Raw genomic sequence first — 8,530 nt, 5'->3', positions numbered from 1 at the left:
TGCTGACAGGACTCAATGTGTTCAGGCTGATGGTTTTTATTCTGATGTTTTATCTGTCCACAAGGGAGTGCCACAAGGTTCTGTTCTAGGACCATTGTTATTTACAATCTATATCAATAATCTAGGCAAAAATGTTCCAAATGCAAACTTTCATTTTTATGCTGATGACACTGTCATTTACTGTTGTGCTAATACGTTGACAAAAGCTCTGGAAAGTTTGCAAAATATGTTTAAAGAAATAGAATCCCAACTTCAGCAACTAAAGCTTGTTTTAAATCCGGAAAAAACAAAAATGATGATTTTTACTAAATCCAAAACAAAAATGCCTGGTCTTGCCTCTATACACACATCGCAAGGCATTCCTATTCAGATTGTGTCGACTTTTAAATACCTTGGCTTTTTACTTGATGACAGCTTGTCTTTTAAACCACACGTTGAAAGCCTGGTCAAGAGGCTAAAAGTGAGGTTGGGTTTCTTTTTCAGAAACAAATCGTACTTTTCTTTTAATGCAAAGAAGCAACTAGTTGCTGCCACTTTTTTACCAGTATTAGATTATGGTGATGTTTTATACATGAATGCCTGTTCCACCTCACTACACATGTTGGACACTGCTTACCATGGTGTATTAAGATTTATTTCTGGATATAGATCACTTACCCATCATTGCACTCTGTATGCTAAAGTTAACTGGCCGTCCTTGACTGCCCGTAGACTGCTTCATTGGTACACCTTCATTTATAAAGCAATTATTGGTCAGCTCCCTTTTTACCTCGGTTCATACCTCACCATCACATCAAACCCATTTTACAGCTTACGATCCCAGGACTATTTATATGCCTCAGTACCCAGAACCCGCACAGAGTTTGGGAAAAGGGCCTTCATGTTCTCTGCTCCCTCTGCCTGGAATGGACTTCAAAAAACTTTGAAACTGCAGGCCCTCACTACCATATCTGATTTTAAAGTTCAAATTAAGGGCATTTTAAAGAATGAGATGGGAGAATGTCGCTGCTTCACTGCATAATGTGGTGTTATATTTTATATTTTAACTTGACCATCTCTCCCCAGCAACCTCCTGCAAAGCCTCACCTTCCATCCTCTTTATACCTTTTTACCCTACGCTCCAATCTCCCCCAATCCCATTCAATCTGATTTGCTGCAGCTCAAATGTATCCCCTTGCCCCACTTTGCCTTTTATGTCTGTCTGTGTTTTGTGTATTTTTGTATGTTTGTTTTTGCTGCCATTTTGGCCAGGTCTTGCTCGAAAAAGAGATCTTTGATCTCAAGTGACTACCTGGTAAAATAAAAAAATACACCCTCTAGATTCAACAGGGACCCTGATGTAAACAAGACGAAAGTCTTTCTCTGGTCTGCAAGCATCCCCTTAACAATTGTATGTATTGAGCTGTACTGTACCCATTCTGCAATCTGTTAATAAAGTGTTCAATCAATCAATCAACATACAGTATCCTTTGTTTGAACAACTTACTGGAAAGGTCTGTCATTGCTCGGTCGCGGTGATATTTACACACGCACTGTAGCCTGACTGCGTGCTGGGGGTGGGAGGCAGTTGATCAAACCATTGAAATGCAATCTTTGGAAACTTAAAAACTCGCTATTAATGTCTATAATCAGCACACGTTCTTCCATTGTGTATTATTAATTTGATTGAAATTACAGTTATGTTTACATTGATATTTTGGGGGAGACATATCATATTTTTCATATGATCAAAAAGTGGGGGTGCATAAGCACACATTTGCTCCCCCAAGTTCAATTGTGGGGATGCACCTGCTCCGTTTGCTCCATTGTTTACACTGTTAATTTAGCTTTAGCTAACTTTGCTTTTATGAAATATTGTAAGCCGTCATTTGAGGCTTTATAAAAGCAGCACAATGAACACATCTGTCAGTGCCGAGTCCGACCTGATCTTAAATATAAATTGAACACTTCCGGGTTATAATATCTACAGAAGGGATGGAATGTATACGAAAGGGGGCGGTGTTCTGATCTACACTAGAGACACCATCCGTTGTAAGGAGATTCAATGGCAAGACCCAAAGGATCTAGACTGTATAGGTCTGAATATGATCCTGTCGCCTCAGATGTCCTTTACACTTAGTCATTTATCCACCACCTTCCTCCAACATGAGCTGTTATAATACATTTAGTATAAGTCAATGTGATTTTAAGAGAGGTCATTATAATGGGTGACTTAAATTTGAACAGGGAAGACAAGGCAACAAGGAAGAAGCTCAAGCTAATTACTGACAGTTTTAACTTAACTCAAATGGTTAAAGGCCCAACGCGAATAACAAACAGTACCAGTACTCAGATTGACTTAATATTCACTAATAGACCCGAAAGAATTACAAAAACACACAATATGATAACAGGGCTGTCAGACCATAATATGGTGCTGATATCAAGAAAACTAACAGGCAAGCGGTTCAATACAAATGCTGGGAAAAGTGAATCCTTTGGCATTACAAAACACAAGCAAGAGAAGTTCAGATTAGCCATACAAAACTTAAACTGGAACGATCTACTGCTTGAAAATGACCTAGAAACAACTAGTCAAGTTTTCACGGAGAAATTACAATCTACAATCAATACATTTTCAATTAGGATAAAACGCAAAAATAAGAAACAGACTCTCCCCTGGGCGAACGATTGGGTGAATAAACTAATGAAGGAAGGGGACGCGGCTGGCTCCCCCTCCCTCTGACAGGCAGCTGGAGGAGGAGTTTGGAGCTGTTCCTCTCTCTCTGCCTGGTGATGGCGGGATGTGTGTGAAATGGAAAGTCATAGGATGAGGGGGGGAGAGAGAGAGAGAGAGAGAGAGAGATCCCAAATATAAAAATAAACACTCTAGACACCATTGTTAGGAACTTCTCCCAACTGGTATTTTGCACTGTACGCGTTGCCCTCAGTAATGACATTTTGTATTCGATTTAAAAAAGGGGGAAGAAAAGAATAAGGCCAGTATAGAAACAGCAGGAGGTATTGCTTTGAACCAACGTGCCCTCCTTTTTAATTTCTTTCTCCATTATAAAGCTCTTTACACAAACCAGTCATTTCTGTACAAACTTTCTAGAAAACACAAAAAGGAGCGGCAGTGAGATCAAGAACATACTGAAAATACTGTACAAAACAACATGGAATGACTCGGTCACAGAGAGGTGTGGCACTTAATGGGTTAGCTTATACATATATATATATATATATATTGAAAGACCTTATAAAGAAAAAGAAAAAAAGGTACTCATCTCAATTGTAATAATAATAAAAAAGTGCCATTTTGACCCCCACCCCTTTTTTTCTCAGAAATGTACATTCTTTCAACCATAATAAGGAAGAGCTCTGTAGCCAACTCGTTATGACAAAATATGAAAAGTTAAAAGTAGCTTTTCTTTTTCTTACGATACTGTAAGTATTTACGTTACTGTAAGTATTTAAATAAAATAATAAACAAAACAGTCTTTTGTCCAAGAAGGAATAGAAAGAAGCAATATGCTTATAACCCTAACCCTTAACAATCTTTCCAAACACTGTTACATTTTCCAACAGAATCATCTTTAAACAAAATCACTTGTTAATAAATAAGTTATTTTACAATCAATAGGCTACTGTCCATCCAGTATTTTTTAGAAAACAAAAAGGTATATGCTGACTAGATCAGAACAAAAACTGCAACAAATACTTGAGTAAACATACTTAATTACTTCCCACCACTGCGTTTAAAGGAACACGCTAACATTTTGGGAAATTAGGGAAGATGGGTATTGTTTCTTTCTGCGTCCTGCCCTGCTCTACCTAGGAGCCACCCCTCTAAACCACACTAGTCCTATTGCAAAGCTTAAAGATGTCAAAGAATAATTGGGAGGGACGCAATCTTTCTAAACTTAAAAATGCATTGTTAACTTAAAGATGCATTGTTTTGCATCTATATTTAGCACATATTTGATAGAATCTCTATAGAAAATAATCAGGCACCCTTTGGGGCCCATGTGTTACCATAAGGTTCCTCTACTGTATGAATGTGCTGGTGTGTCTTTAAGCTGTCTGTCAGGGGCCAACAAGCTATCAGGGGCCAACAGGCTCTCATATCTACTGAAGCTCTTCTCACACTGGTCACTTCTCTCCTGTATGAATGCGCTGGTGACACTTTAAGTGGTCATATCTACTGAAGCTCTTCTCACACTGGTCACAGTGGTAAGGTTTCTCTCCTGTATGAAGGCGCTGGTGTTTCTTCAAGTTGTCATATTGACTGAAGCTCTTCTCACATTGGTCACAGTAGTAAGGCTTCTCTCCTGTATGAATGCGCTGGTGTATCTTTAATTGTACAGACTGACTGAAGCTCTTCTCACACTGCTCACAGTTGTAGGGCTTGTCTCCTGTATGAATGCGCTGGTGTTTCTTTAAGCTGCCAGACTCACTGAAGCTCTTCTCACACTGCTCACAGTTGTAGGGCTTGTCTCCTGTATGAATGCGCTGGTGTTTCTTTAAATCTCCAGAGGTCCTGAAGCGCGATCCACACTGGTCACAGTAGTACGGCTTCTCTCCTGTATGAATGCGCTGGTGTCTCTTTAAATCTCCAGATTGACTGAAGCTCTTCTCACACTGGTCACAGTGGTAAGGTTTCTCTCCTGTATGAATGCGCTGGTGTTTCTTCAAGTTGTCATATTGACTGAAGCTCTTCTCACATTGGTCACAGTAGTAAGGCTTCTCTCCTGTATGAATGCGCTGGTGTGTCTTTAAGCTGCCAGACTCACTGAAGCTCTTCTCACATTGGTCACAGTAGTAAGGCTTCTCTCCTGTATGAATGCGCTGGTGTATCTTTAATTGTCCAGACTGACTGAAGTTCTTCTCACACTGCTCACAACTGTAGGGCTTGTCTCCTGTATGAATGCGCTGGTGTTTCTTTAAGCTGCCAGACTCACTGAAGCTCTTCTCACACTGCTCACAGTTGTAGGGCTTGTCTCCTGTATGAATGCGCTGGTGTTTCTTTAAATCTCCAGAGGTCCTGAAGCGCGATCCACACTGGTCACAGTAGTACGGCTTCTCTCCTGTATGAATGCGCTGGTGTCTCTTTAAATCTCCAGATTGACTGAAGCTCTTCTCACACTGGTTACAGTTGTACGGCTTCTCTTCCGTATGAATGCGCTGGTGTGTCTTTAAGTGTCCAGATTGACTGAAGCGCGATCCACATTGGTCACAGTAGTAAGGCTTCTCTCCTGTATGAATGCACTGGTGTTTTAGAAAAGCAGACTCATTCATATCTCTGCTTGTTGTTGGGGAGCAATGCAGCAATTGTACCTGGAGAAGAGAGAAGTACACCAATGAAGAGTTCAGATCTTGCATTTGGTCAGTTTTTATTCATGTGATTTAAAAGTGAATCTGCTCCAAGGGGCGGTTATTGAAACCTGGCGAACATTAATACAATACTGAGATAAATCCCAACAGGCAGTTGCCTGCAATATGACGGTGGTTGCTTTATATTGTGAAGAGAATGAATGTAATATTTAATTGTGAAGAGAATTACGTTGCTGCAGATGCTAGCAGTTAGCTGACCATTATTATAGTAAAATCACATCACAAAGTAAAGAAAGATTAGGCATTTTATCGCACTTTAATCTTTGTGCACTCCAGACCCTGCAGAATGTTTCTCAGTGGACCAGTTCCAGGCATACCGTTTATCCAGTTGCACAGCGTGCATTTGACGAGTGACGTCAGAGAGTTATAGCCAACATGGAAAAATCTGTTGACTGCGTTGCTTGTCCCGTTGAATGGGATGTTTCGTTTCGATATAAAAAAAAGTGTGGAAGATCGAAGTGTCGATTCGAGAATGGTAGCGTGCACTTTGTGCAGCAAAGACTTTGCCCATCACCGGAGTGTTTCTAGCCTACACACTATCACCTAAATGCCAAGCATGTTGGAGCTACCGTGCAAACTAAATCTAACGCCGGTCAGGCTAACATTACCCAGAGTACAAGCAAGCAGGGTCGCCTAACCACACTAGACCAGATGACGGGATTCAGGGTATCTGCAGGTTTAGCCCAGTCAGATTTAAGGCTTTTTAAGACTTTTTAATGCCACTCAGAATTAAATTTAATACCAATTTCACGATAACAAAATGGCAAAAATCATGGGTACTCTCAGTACTCATTCAAGGGTACTACGACTATGCCTGCACCTCATGGTACCAAAGCACCTCAAAGGCACTAAAAACAAGATTACAAACATCACAAAACAAACTGGTCAGACTACTGCTTAACCTCACTCCTAAAACCCATTTTTACCCCTGCCCACATTCAAAACCGCTCTTAAAGAGCACCTACGGGAGACTGCAATTCGAAACTGGCCACCGTAAATGTCCAACCCCCCCCCCCCCCCCCCTCCTAATGTACAGTCTCATCCCCATCATATATATATAATATTTTCTGTTAGGATCTCTGGGTAACAGTACTGTATATTATTTGCATATCGTATATGTCACAAATGTAACAGTACTACAGTATATACCTGTATGTCATGTATGTCCCTATGCCATAAATGTCATGATGTCATGTATGTTTTTACTGTATTTATTTCTGTATATTTTATTTCATTTTTATTCTATTTTACTCTACTCTTATCCTAGGCAACTTGATTGATTTGTGTTATTATTCTAATTCGTGACCTGTCCTGTCTAAATGTTTAAATGTTGAGCGATTTGCAGTGTCAAATTTCCCACGGGATAATAAAAGTATTTCTATTCTATCTATTCTATGTTGTGTATGTCAATATGAATTCAAAATGGGGGACCCTGATGTAAACAAGACAAACGTCTTTCTCTGGTCTGCATCCCCTTATTATTGTGTGTATTGAGCTGTACTGTATTGTACACATTCTGCAATCTGTTAAATAAAGTTTTCATTCATCCAGTTGTTTTGTTTTTGTGGTTTGGTTGAATGAATACTTTATTTAACAGATTTCAGAATGGGTACAATACAGTACAGCTCAATACACACAATAATAAGGGGATGCAGACCAGAGAAAGACGTTTGTCTTGTTTACATCAGGGTCCCTCATTTTCAATTCATAGTGACATTTATGACATGCACAACATACATGACATCATGACATTTATGGCATAGGGACATACATGTATATATTACTGTTACATTTGTGACATATATGATATGCAAATATACAGTACTGTTACCCATAGATCCTAACATATATATATATATATACATATACATATGATGGGGAGGAGACTGTACATTAGGAGGGGGTAGGTGTGTGGTAGAAAATAAATACATAGGGTGGGGTGAAGCTCTCACTCTCATCAACACAAACGTGTCCTTGCCCTTGTTTACATCCGTGAAGAGATTTTTTGGATGCAAGAAGCCAATCCAAACCTGGCTATGTAGGACGTTTTATCTTTTCCACACGTGAATGTTTTAGCGACTTCAGAGTCAGGGAACATCGCTTGAAACACCTCTCCTAGTCCCTCATTTCCATTGTAGGACTGATGCTTTGCGACCGTATTTAGAACCCACAGTACCTCAGCTTCAAGGGTTGGCGTGGAGCCGAACGTTACCCGGACAGGTGCAGATGTAATTGGTGGTAGACCTACCTGTCCCTCAGCAGTTGATGTGGACAGCGTCGCCGTCGAAAATAAATTTGATATTGAAGTTGTCTGCAGGCGGGTTTTTGCAGAGGTAAACATGCTTAGCGCTGTGCATGTGTGACTCGACTGCTTTTATTCCCATCGTTCCCAGTTTAAAATCCTTTTTGCAGAGTTTGCAGCGGGCCTCGTAATTATCTTTCACTGGGACCAACCACGGTGCAAACCAGTTCTCATTAAATTTGCACTTTCCCATGTTAAATTAACGAGTGCAAATAAATACAAATCAATTAAACTAAACTAAACGTCAGCGTTATCGCTACGGCTTGAATAACGTGTTACCTATGCTCTGGTGTTCTGAAATAGCTCCCGACGGCGACACACATTAAGGACCACATTAAGGTTCCGCCCCACTGCGTACCGTTTGCGTGAAAGAAAAAAAAAAAGCCTGATTTATCTCCCGTTAATAGTTTCCCCCCAGATTTCACAATGAAACATAAGATGACATGGCATGTTTTTAAGACCTCCGAAAGTCGGATTTAAGACATTTTAAGACAAATTAAGGCCTTAATAGTTGATAGTTGAATTTAAGACTTTTTAAGACTTTTTAAGGTCCCGCGGACACCCTGAGAGCAAACATTTGTTAGACCAAGTGTAACAAATTAACTAACTCACTGGCTTGTTGGATTGCCGTGGACTCAGGGAACAAAATTTACTTTTTGGCTTAACAGCCAAGGTGGCTGGTAGATTTAAAAAACGACCAGCCAGGCAGATTTTTTACCAGCCGAGAATTCAAAAAAGCATCTTTGTGTCAAATACATTTTTTCAGTACATTTCAAGTAGATAAGGTATTACGTTCAAGTAGATAAAGAATACACACTTAAATAAGAGGCCAGAGTAACATTTTGAGCACATTAT

Source organism: Notolepis coatsorum (assembly GCF_963971535.1).
Source record: "Notolepis coatsorum genome assembly, chromosome: 8".
NCBI classification, from domain to species: Eukaryota; Metazoa; Chordata; class Actinopteri; order Aulopiformes; family Paralepididae; genus Notolepis; species Notolepis coatsorum.
Note: the sequence above shows the minus strand (reverse complement) of the source record.